The sequence below is a fragment of the Lipotes vexillifer genome, unplaced genomic scaffold, assembly GCF_000442215.2.
Source record: "Lipotes vexillifer unplaced genomic scaffold, Lipotes_vexillifer_v1.1 scaffold439, whole genome shotgun sequence".
In the NCBI taxonomy this organism is placed as follows: domain Eukaryota; kingdom Metazoa; phylum Chordata; class Mammalia; order Artiodactyla; family Lipotidae; genus Lipotes; species Lipotes vexillifer.
Genome location: NW_006798732.1, coordinates 535,818 through 548,107, shown reverse-complemented (window position 1 = coordinate 548,107; position 12,290 = coordinate 535,818).

Here is a 12,290-nt window from a genome sequence, read left to right as displayed (position 1 = left end):
AGCTTATTTACAATGTTGTGTTAGTTTCAGGTGTACAGCAAAGTGATTCAGTTATATGTATACATGTATATCTATTCTCTTTTAGATTCTTTTCCGTTATAGGTTGTTATAGGTTATTGAGTAGAGTTCCCTGTGCTATACAGTAGGCCCTTGTTGGTTTTATATATAGTAGTGTGTATATTTTAATCCCAAACTCTGTGGCCTTTTGATGATGAACAAACCCTCTAGGCTTATGTCAAAATGTAACTTTTTTAAAGCATCAATTACACAATCAATTTAATAACACTTTTAGGTACCGACTTAAACAGGTTTTTTATGATGAGCAAAAATGAAAGGAAAAAAAATCATTACTAAGGTCTTTTATAATTTCAGTTATAATATAAATTTCCCAGATTTTTTTCAAATCCTATTGCACTTGCTTCCAAAACTGAGGTCAATGAAGAACATTAAGACTGAATGAAAAAGTCTGAAAATGCTGAAAGAATTTCTAAATTCCTCATGTGGTAAGTCCTGCCCCTTTAGTCACCTTGACAGAGCACCTGAGAATTTTCCTTTTTTGGGTGGTGAGGGGGAAGCTCCTTGGGGTAAACAAGACGAGTTGCATTACATGCAAGAAAGAGAACAGAGGCCTGGCTTTGGTTCTTTCACTTACTACTGGAGTGAGCCTGCGCCAGATCATAATCTTTCCTGGCCTTAAGTTTCTCTTTTTACCAAGGGAGGATTACACTAGAGCACGGTTTCTCAAAGTATGGTCTGCCAACCTGGGGAGGGTCCTCACACTCTCCTTTCATACTTGTAATGAGATGTCACTTGCCTTTTCTACCCTGTTGGCCTCTGCACGTGTTGCATTGATGGAGCAAAGGAGGTAATTGGGTAAAAGTGAACTCAGGCAGTGACAGCAAACTGTCCAAGCAGCCATATCCTTTGCCACCATACTCCCTCAGTAGAACAAAAAAGCAGGATAAAATTTCAGTTTTCTTAAACCTTGATCCTTACAGGCCTTTTAAAAATTCTGTACAATGACACGGTTCACCCCCCCAGAGCACTTCCGCTGCTCATTGAGGCATGACGGTGGCCACGAGGAAGAGTGCTCATGTGATGGTCTGAAGCTGAACTAGCTGCTCTTCATGGAATAACCATCTTGACTTGAAAGAACATCTGACAGACGTATGTTGAGAGAACGTATTCAGACCTGGGTACCTCGTAGACATTTTCTCAGAAGTGAATGAACGAGCCTTGTCATTACAAGAAAAAACATCTGGCAGTATCCATGGCCAATGATAAAAATCATTCTTTCGAGCAGCATTAGAATTTTGGAAAACCTGAATCCATCCCCAGGAGATTGACGCTTCCCTATACTTAGTGATTTTTCAGGTAAGACTGCTGGTTATTTTAACAAATACGATTTTTAAAATATTGTATAAAATGACATATATAGAAGATCTGCATAACTCAGTGAACTGTTTTCTAATACACGTTGCACGATGGACCTAAATGTAACAGAATACAAGAAGTACACTGACATGGTTTCAAATTTCACATTACAACTAAACTTTAAGCTGTTATCTGACTCGTTTAAACTCAGGTATAGTTATCTGACACATTTTGGTGTAGTAGCAAAGAAAATTATCCACAATTATCTGAAAAGGCTATTAAAATACTCCCTCCCTTTCCAGCTACTGTAAAGATGGGTTTCCTTCAAGTACTTCAACATAAACAATATATCACAACATACTGAATGCAGGACCAGATAGGAGACTCCTACCATTTTCAGTGCAGCCAGACTTTAAAGATTTGCAAAAAACATAAATCAATGCTAGTCTTCTCACTAATTTTTTTGCTTTGGAAAAATATAGCCAATTACACAAAATATGTTATTTATGTTAAGCTGTAGTGAGATTACTGTTATTTTAAAATGAATTCAAAAATACATATTTTTTCAGTTTATAATCTCAAATATGGTTAAATCCCATTTGATACTGTTGACATAAACAAATATTCTTTGAGTCCTCAATAGTTTTTAAGAGTGTAAAGGGGCCTGAGACTAAAATGTTTGAGAACTGCCGACTACATGAAATCTAGTTCAAGCTCTTTCAAGATTCTGATATTTTTTGTTGTGTATGTGAATGAGAATAGAAAATAAAATCTGGAAATGTCTTGCTTTTGGTTGATAAGTTTTTGTTTCCTTCATGCTTTTCCCTTGTGAGAATATAATATGGCAGATCCATGAGACAGAGTTGTGAAAATGAAGTGTTTAAAGGTAATTTATCCTAATAAAAATATAAATTATAATTAAATATCACTAGTTGGAAATGTTAGAATACAGCTTAAATAAAAAAATTTTTTGACAAAAGTATTATAAATATTAATGCTTTGAAATTTATTTTACTCAATTTATATTCATGGAACATCTTATAACATATTTAAACTAATGACATTTGCATTTTTTCTCCAATTTTAAGAAATATCATTACAAGATTCTCTTAGTAGTATTAGAATCTTTGAAAAAAACAGAGCACTGTTTTTCTTTCAAATCTTTTAGCAAAATGCATTCAAAATTATTTAAAGTTACTTTATCAAAACCAAAGTAATAAGTTGCTGTTTCTAATATAAGTTGGACATTGGAATTTCTGTAAATGTTTTTAGGGTTTTGGTGCCAATTAATTTAAAGACAAGAACAGTATGTTCATTCAAAGCATGACTAGACTTACAAATTTCCACTCCTATTAGTAGTAGACTTTTACAAACATAAAATGCCTTCTGGCTTGCATAACATCTAAATACCGCTGTCAAAATTCTTTCCTTTATCCCCACTCAGCTTATCACACCAACTATCTGCATAAATAAAGATGTAAGCACCTGCTATATGGCAAATGGTCTTGGGGGCAGATGCCCCCATCCTTGTGTTCATGTTGCTGGGGCCGCATACATTATCTGAACAGATGTATACAATCTGAAAATGTTGGGTCCCACGGTGAGATGTCTCCAACTGCTTCCTATCAAAGTACATAAATACTGTTTGCACCTGCATTTATGTTAATGATAGAAAGGCAGCAGGGGTTCTGACAAAGTGAGATGTGATCCTATGAAATACATTTACATGGTTAATTGGAGTTTCTGAGAGACTCTGCTGCCGAGTGGCTACAGTGACACTGATAGAGGGCAGAGGAAATGATCTGGTGAGTAGCCTGCTTTTTAAGCAGTGGAAATCTATTTCAAACAACAGAGATACTCATAAACCAAATTTACTAAAAAGAATATTCCAGACTCTAGTATTTTATCTCAAATAGGAGAATAACTCCCAATATGAGGTCTACCTGATAAGGTTTAGGCCACCCAAGTCATTTCCATTTTGTTCTACAAGGAAATTTCTATAGGTATGTGTGTGTTTTCCATTTGTACTTCTGTCAACAGCATAACATACTAATACAGCAGGTTATTACATTGGAAAGTTCCAATTTCCAACGTTAAGGAGTTATAACCAAAACCAGCTTGAAAATGTCAACTTGTACTTGGTCTGCAACATAAAATGGTACCAAAAGCCCAAGAACAGCACTTACACCGCTAGTTAAGATCAAAATGTTTCCATATGAATGTCACATATTTAGAAACATAATATTTTGGTAAAACATAGGGAATGCCCCTCTGCACCTTTAATGAGGTCACAACGCCACCTTAACCACTAAGTGCAAAGCATCAAGTCACAGTGCTTCCCCTTGCTACTGTGTACTAAATGTGAGCACTGAGGAGCCAGAGTTCACAGCAAGAGTTGTCTTTGTAGCTTTACTGAGCTAAGAACTTGTAGTCACTTTCAAATAACATACTTATTACCTGATTAACTTGACACCAATCATATCAACTTTACACAAAGTTATTATATCTGCGTTCCAAAAGAACTTTTATTCTGTAACTGACTCTGAGATTTATATTGCGCTCTAAGAGTTTACAAAGTGCATTCATACATGGTTGAGCCTCACCTGCAGATTCTGTATTTGTGCATTCACCTGCTTGCTAAAGTTTACTTGCAACCCCCAAATCCACACTGGTGGCACTGTCGTGGTCATATGTAGACATGCATAGGCAAAAAGTGTGTGTCATGTTCCTAGCAGTAGTTGATGCTCTGCCTTGTTTCAGCTCCCATACTGTAAACAAGTGTCCTTTTTGCAGTCTATTCAGCACCACATTTAAAAAACTTTTTTCCTTTTTGTTAGTGATTTCACTGTTTAAAACAGCCCTCGAGCATAGTGCTGATATGCTGTGCAGTGTTCCTAAGCATTAGAAGAGTCTGATGTGCCTCATGGAAAAAAATACGTGTGTTCGATAAGCTTTGTTCAGGCATGAGTTATAATGCTGCGTCTGTGAGGCCAATTAATGTCAAGGAATCAACAAGATACATTCAGTGAGGTGTCTTTAAACAGAAACACACATAAAGCCAGGGTTTGTGTTGATAGCTGATGAAAATGACCAAAGGCTCACAGGAAACCTAACCCTGCATTTCCCATAGGAGCCATGGTGCAGTATTGGCTAATTCAGTGTTTGTGGTGACTTTACAGAATGTGACAGCTGCAAATGACGAGAATCAACAGTACCTTATCTCATTGGACTGTGTCAGGGCAAAATTAACATCCCCATTCAAAAGATGAAAGGACTGAGGCTCACAGATTTAGCCAAGATCACAGAGCCTAGAAAGAAGGGCAGAAGAATAACCAGAGCTCAGCTGTCCAGCTCTTAGCTTGGTGTTCTTTCCCCAGACTGAGAGGGCTGCGAAGGACAAAAGACAGGAAAGGAGCTCGGGAAGCATCTCCAATACCACGTTCAAAGGGTGAAACTTTAGTTAGATAACAAAACAATAAGCCATTCTTAGGTTGAATCCTCATAAAAGGTCAACTCCTGCTTGGATAGACAGCCCAGTTTTATTCATTGACACTGAGCTATAAGAGAGTAGAGCTTAGTTTGCTTTTCCTTTTTTCCCCTTTGCTCCTTGCTCATTGCCCCTCCAAAGGCAATAAATATTTGTTAAGTGAACACATAGACTTGACAACTTCAGCTTGGTGTTTCAGAAAAAAACAAAGATTAAAATCTTTTCATAGCACCTGAGTAATATGATTTTTTTTTAAAGTGTTTGAGAGTTTAAAGCACTTTTAACAAAATTTAATATGTATTTGAGAAACCACTACATGCCAGGATGCTTTAAAGCCCACCAAAGACAGAAAATTCATTAAAAAGTTTACATAAAGAACCCAACTGATACTAAGAGTCTAAAATGAGTAGGATCATTTTCCTAAACTTAAAAAAAAAGATTATTAAATACCTACCCCAAGTGTTCCTTGAGTTCAAAAATTCTATATTCACTAATACCGAAAATGTTTATTTCTGTAAGATGTAAGTACAGCTTTTTATGTCTCGAAGACATAAGAATATATTTTTAGGCTGTGCCATGATTATTTTTAAAGTATTTCACTGAATCAGAAAATCTAGGGGTTTTTTTTTTCTTTTTTTTTCCACAGCTCCAAATCTGAATTCACATGAAAGACAGTAATGGCTACTGGCTTCACAGTTAAATAATGCACAGGTTTTGAAAATTAGCAGGCATGGTACAGAGCACGTTTCGCTAACTGCAGTGTTTCTGAAGGGGGTCATTAAGACCCACTACTTCTTACTCAAAAGCAGTAAGATGCCTCAAAGCATCTGCCATTTTCTCAGCGCCATTTATTCTTACTCTCACTGAATAAAAATAGCACTCACAATTTGATAACTATGTTGAAACTATACAAATGTTATGACAGAGGCGAGAAAAGTGTTAGAAGACCTCTAAGAACTTTCTACTCACAGCAGACTTGCCTAGGAAATGGCAAAACTGAATTGCGAAGCTGGCGAGTATCTAAGAGGTTTGAATGGCTCCAGCAAAACAGACCCTCCCGGGACCTAAGACTCTTTTCTGACCAATGAACAGTGGGACTTGTATTAATTAACTGTGTGGGGACTTGACACTCATCCTGCCCTCTCCAAGGTGCTCACTTCAATCCTTAACTGGCACAACTACAGTCAACTTCCTCCTGGCACACAGCAAACGTAAACTGTCCCTCTAACAGAACCATTTGGCAAGGCTGCTCACTTGTGTGTTTCCTCATCTAGCAAGTAAATCAATGCCTTTGCATTTTCAATCACTGTGTTGGTTTTCTTTCCTTCAACAAATTTAAAGTGCAAGTTACGGCTGTAGTTGGCCTTATCATGTTGTTTTCGTGCCTTTTTTTTTTTTTTCCAAAACATGGTTTATCACTTGCTACAATTTGCTGTTTTCCAACACAGAATACATGTCCTTACTTTTTTATTAGCTTATCATTTGAAAATACCAAACAAAAACAGTAAGTTATGGGAAAACCATAAATCCTATCTCCAAATCCTGAATGCCTGAGAAGATAGAAAATTGTAACAAAATAAGTCTGATGAACTTCTGGAGATTCTATAAGTAATACTTTTACACAGAAAGGGATAATAACGACACTATTATAATGGAAAGCTTTTAATATACTGCAAATTATCTGAGTGATGTTACAATGTTAATTTCTTTATCCAAAATTAGGAAACATTTAAATAGAAGGCACTGGAATTTCTAATTAGTTTCCTCTAGTTCTTTCCTAGCTTTAATCCACATTCTGTGACCCCCAAACCCCACCTGACTGACTTCTACACTTGTGCTCACATCCTGAGCAAACACTACCTCCTGTCATGTTTCCTGACCAGCCTCAAACTTCTGGCTCAATGAACTGTTCTCCAAGTACGTCACACTCAGGTCTAATACAGCATCTGTCATGCTTTATTCTGGTTAATTACACACGTCTGCTGTTCTACTAGGATTTTGTGTTTTGTAAGAGCGCAGGCTTCTGATTTATCTTTGGATCCCTCATAGCATCGGGCATAGTTCCTGGTAAGTACTGTCTTGGTGATCATTAAATCTGCTTGCGCTGTATGAAATTTTGTTAGAAGATAGTGTCATATATGATGCCATGGATTTTCTTAAGCTCCACAACTCTGCTGTGATGTCCTACCTGAGTTTCATACGTTAACGTGTATAATGTGCATGTGTGCGCCTGTGTGCGCGCGCGTGTGCTTACAAGTCTGAAATTTGAACGTACTGTAATTTATAGACAGCCATCAATAGTTCATTACATAAATCGCTCAGCATTTAATTAATGAATGACATGTGATCAGCAAACTTCTCATGTCCCATAAGTGATTATATTTGATGAAAGAAATGAAAACAAAATCATAATTTAAAAATCTGGCATTTTTCTTTGTTAAAAAATATTAATAGTAATCCAGGACACACAGAAAGCATTTGATAAATGAGTAAATTAATGAATAACCGGGCAATTCTTAGGCCTCATAGCTTTCCTTACTGATATAATTTCCCACGATACAAATTCTAATTTCTGCTTACTTTGGATTGAAATAGCTTTAAGCATTCATATATTTAATTAAGCACAATGTTTCATCAGAGAAGAAAAAGGGGGATGACCTAAAAATAGATTAGAGATCTTCTTTATAAATTTACAGTATGACACAGGGGACAAACAGTCTTGGATTTTGATGGATCTAGGTTCAAATCTTAGCTCAGTCACTGAACTGGTTGGTGACCTTGGTAAAAAAAAAAAAACCTAATCTCCCTGAACCAAAGAAATAAAGATTATATTGAACATCGTGAGCATTAAATAAAACAACGGATGTCGAGTTGTAGGTAGAGTGACCATTACACTGAGGCCCTCGATTAATTGAGATCTTTTGGTTATTATATCTCTTTCTCTGTCAAATTCTGGGTCTGGGGCTTACACACCTTTGGCCCCAGGAAAGACTGATGCAGAATTTGTGAGAGCTGCTGAGTCCTCGCTAGGCTTGAGGGCATCTTCTACTCTGGTCAGGTCAATGGAGGTAATAACTAAGCTTACACAGCAGCTCAGAGAGGTAGACACAAAACCAAAACAAAGTAAACCTTGAGGAGAGCAAAGTAGGCAAGAGGTGTGAGTGGAGACAAGCTTTACTTCCCCGTGGCAGCCAGAAACCCAGCAGCTCGTCGCTTAGTTACTCACCCTGACTCGTAACCTGCTAGAGCTGGGAAAGAACGGCACGGAATCCTGGCTTCGCTAGTAAGAAACCCAGGCTTAGGGGCAAAATAACTGGTCTGGCGGCCCACAGCTGGTTGGGGCTATAGCCGGCACAGGACCCAGCTTTCCTGACGCTCAGTCCAACACTCTTTCTTCTAAGCAGACACACCTCTCCTCGCCTGCTCAGGGGAAGGAGGTCAGGCCAGCTCGGACACTGATCGGCTACAAGTGCAGAAATCTCCCAGGGGACACATACCGAAACGCTCACGGGCGTGCACACTTCTAACTTCTAGCGAGGGCCTGCTCTCCCTGCCCCTCTGCCCCCGTCCGCTCTCTTGCCCTAGTGTCTGGGGCTAGGACGTGTGTGATTCTCAAGGGCTCTTACTCTCCCTCTGGCCACCGGCCTGGATGAGAAGCCAGCCGGGGGTCCGCTCTGCGTTCACTTCCCATGAGCGCCCCTGGATCACGTGTGGCCTTTGAAGGCGGCGAGGCATCCCCAGCAGGAGGCAGCCGTGCCCATCTTCCCACATGGGCCTCCACAGGCGGGCAGGGCCCACGTGTTAATAGCTACCCCTGACAGCAAGAGCCGCTGTCACCTCATAAGGGCCCGCTCCGCGGGGAGCAGTGTGCAGAGTGATTTACATGCATTACCTCCTTCAATCCCCACATCACCTACAGCGTAGGGCTTACTTTCTTCATTTTACAGATTTATAGATGAGAAAGTTAAGGTCAAGTGATGTACCCAAGGTTATGCACCGCAGGGGCAGAAATGACTTTCAGACACAGATGCCACACTCTTCACAGTTATGCCACCATCTTTCATTTTGGCAGAGCGAACAAAGAGTGTTTTCTCCAGTTCAGAGGTCTTTAAAGCAAATGCCCTCCTTTCACGAACAGCTACACCTTCCGCTAAGGAAGCCCAGTTTTGAATCATTTAAAGGCATTATTTTTCTCACACACATATCAAACCTTCTGTAGGGAAGAGAATCAGTAGAGGCCGGGGAAAGACTTGAATTCCTCTTAAAGGTTAGACTTTGCCGTTTATACTGAGGAAAATTTAGTTATTCTTTATTCAGAAATGACTCTGTCTCCATCTGTAAACGGCTTTCCTGAAAGGTCCAGGAGCTCTTGCTAAAAAAAGAAACACCATGATTTTCTTTTTAAAAATTCATATGGAGGGGAAACGGTTTCTTTTATGTTTCTTTTTGTTAAACAGGTATATGGGAAGAAATAGGTCAAAAATGTATAAGCGAACATCCTCTCTCTCTCTCTACATGTGTGTTGTGTGTGCATATGTGTGCAAGAATATATATACTGTATTCATCCTTCTCACTAGAACACCTGTCATTCTGCTTCGTTAAAGCCAATACTCTGTAACTTCATTTGGCATCTGTTAGCGCCAACTAAATTGCCAGCTGAGGTGCTGGCGTCTGTGAGTTTTATGTGGAATGAGACGGCCTGCTCTCAGTAAAGGGGACGTTGTCTGATAAACCAGGAATCCACAGACACTCAAGTAATTTACCAAAAGAAATCAACTTTCACATGTAATTGGATTTTCTGTTCTTAGTTCCAGGAAAGAAGTCACCTTATGGTCAGAGGACAGTGACGTTAAATGCATTAGTTAAAACTCTTTACGACACACACATTACCGGTTTCCCTGGCATGGCTTATCTTACCTTGATCTTTTGGTGGTACTGATGAAGCACTCTGCATTATGATGTCTTTGACCTGAATAACAATTTGCCTAAAAATAACCAAGCACAAATAATAATTAGAAAATAATTGAGATGCCATGTTAACACAGACGAAAAATATAAATTACAAGCTTTTTATTTATAACTATTTGAGTAATAAGGAATGGACTGAACTACTGGGAAACTGAAGTTTTTATTTTCCTTCTAGTTTTTATACAGACAGGCTTTTACTGAATGCACTGGTGTGGGCTTGGAGAGGGAGCAATGACACACTGAGAGGGCCCTGTATCTGCCTCTCTGCCCTCGTAGGGTCAGGGAAATGTGCAAGTAGGCAGTTAAGGTTCCCTAAAAATGCCCTGCCTGATAATTATGTTTTATAGATTCTGCTTAAGAAATAACTTAAGAAATAAAATGTTTAACAATATAAGTAAAGGCAGTATAACTGCAATATAATCATTTGATGAAACATAATTCAGTCATTAAAATGCAATTTTGAAGATTCCGTCGCAACATGGAAAATGGTGATGATACAATGTACTGGATTCACAAACCAAATGACATACACACGAGGATAACAACTATACAAAAAATGAAGGCACAGAAAAATGCAAGACAGGAAATATGTTAATATGGATATTAGCCTTGTTCTTGGTGATATAATTACAGGCGTTTCCCCTTCCATTTTACCTACTTTCCCAATTGTCTAGAATATGGGGTTCCATATTAATAAACTATTTGAATGTATAAGACAATTAAAGTCCTTGAAAAAATATAGGTAAATATTTTTGTAAGCCTTCAAACACGTAAGTGTTTCTAAGCACGACGCCGAAGACAGAAGCCATTAAGGTAAAGACTGATGAATTTTTCCATTGAAAATTTTAAATGTTTTTAAAATAGAAAAACTAGGTAAAATAAAAGGGCATGACTTCTGCTTCCAGCCAAGACTGAACAACAGAGACCAGGTTTGCCCTCCTTCCTGAAACAACCGAGACACAGACAAAATACACGAAACAATATTTCGAAACACTGGGACCTCAGGTCACAAAGACTGATCTTTGAGAGACAGGAAACAAATGAGGTGAACGCTATCATCCACAGTGCAGGAAGGGAGAAAGCTGGTGGAAATTCCCAGAGTAATGAAGAAAAGAGCTGGAGAGAGAGAGAGAGAGAGAGAGCAATGAATAGGGTTCCCATCAAGTATTCACAGGAATACTGTCTGTTCTTACAAGTCAGACTGAGAAAACTCCTAATTCACAGAACGCTAGGTAGAGCACAAAGAATAATCTCGCTTTAATAAAGGGGAAGAATTGGTCTTACATCAAACATTTCTTTGGTTTCACAAAACAAATCTTAAAGCAAGACCTAAAAGGACCAAACTGTTTCCAAGTGTCTTACCTGTGTATTTAGAACAAGGCTCAAGAATATTCATAGAAAGACAAAAATATCCATCACCCAAGAAAGTAAAAGTCAGAATGTCTGACATCTAATAAAGAAGTATTAAGCAGTACAAAGAGGCAGGAAAATATGAGCCATAGTGTAGAAAATAATAAAAACTGACCCTGAACTGACACAGATGTTAGGATTAGCAGACAAGATCATTAAATGTATAACCGTATTTCATCTGTTCAAAAAGTTTAGACAGGAAAGATATAAAAAGAGACCCAAATAAAATTTCCAGAGATGTAAACTACAACATATAAGGTAAAAAAATACACTGGATAGGATTATCAGCATATTAGGCATGTTGGAAGAAAACACTAGTGAACTTGCAGGCATGGTGATAGAGACTATCCAAAATGAAACTCAGGAAGAAGAGAGCAAAAGAGAAATGAACAGATCATCAGTGGGCTCTAGGACAACTTTAAGCAGTCTAGTATATCAGTAACTGGAGAAGAGAGAGATGGAAAGTCAGAAAAATTATTTTAAGAAATAGTGGCAGAAACTTCCAAATTTGAGTAAAGCTATGAACAGATCCAAAAAGCTCAAAAAACTTAAAGCATAAGAAACATGAAAACTACACCAAAGCATATCATGACCAAATGGCTCAAAACGAGTGAAAAAAGGAAAGATTTAAAGTGAGGCAATGCAAGTAAGAAGACATTAGAGCAGCATCTTTAAAGTACTTGAAGAAAAAAAGATCTGTAATCTAGAATTCTATGTTCACAGAAAGTATCTTTCAAAAACAAAGGAGAAATAAAGGCATTTTTGTATACACAAAAGCCAAAGGAATTCATCACAAGCCCACCCGCACTACAGGAATGTTAAATGATGCCCTTTAAGTAGAAGGAACATGATATTAGATTAAAATATGGATCTATATACAGAAAGGAAGAATTCAATACTAGAAATCAGAACTACATGATAAGCATGTAAGGCTTTTTTCTCAATAAAATCTCTTTAAAATATAATGGTTTAAATAAAAATAATTAACGCTGCATTGTGGGGTTTATAACATATGTAAAAATAAAATGTATGAGAATTTCAGGACAAATGT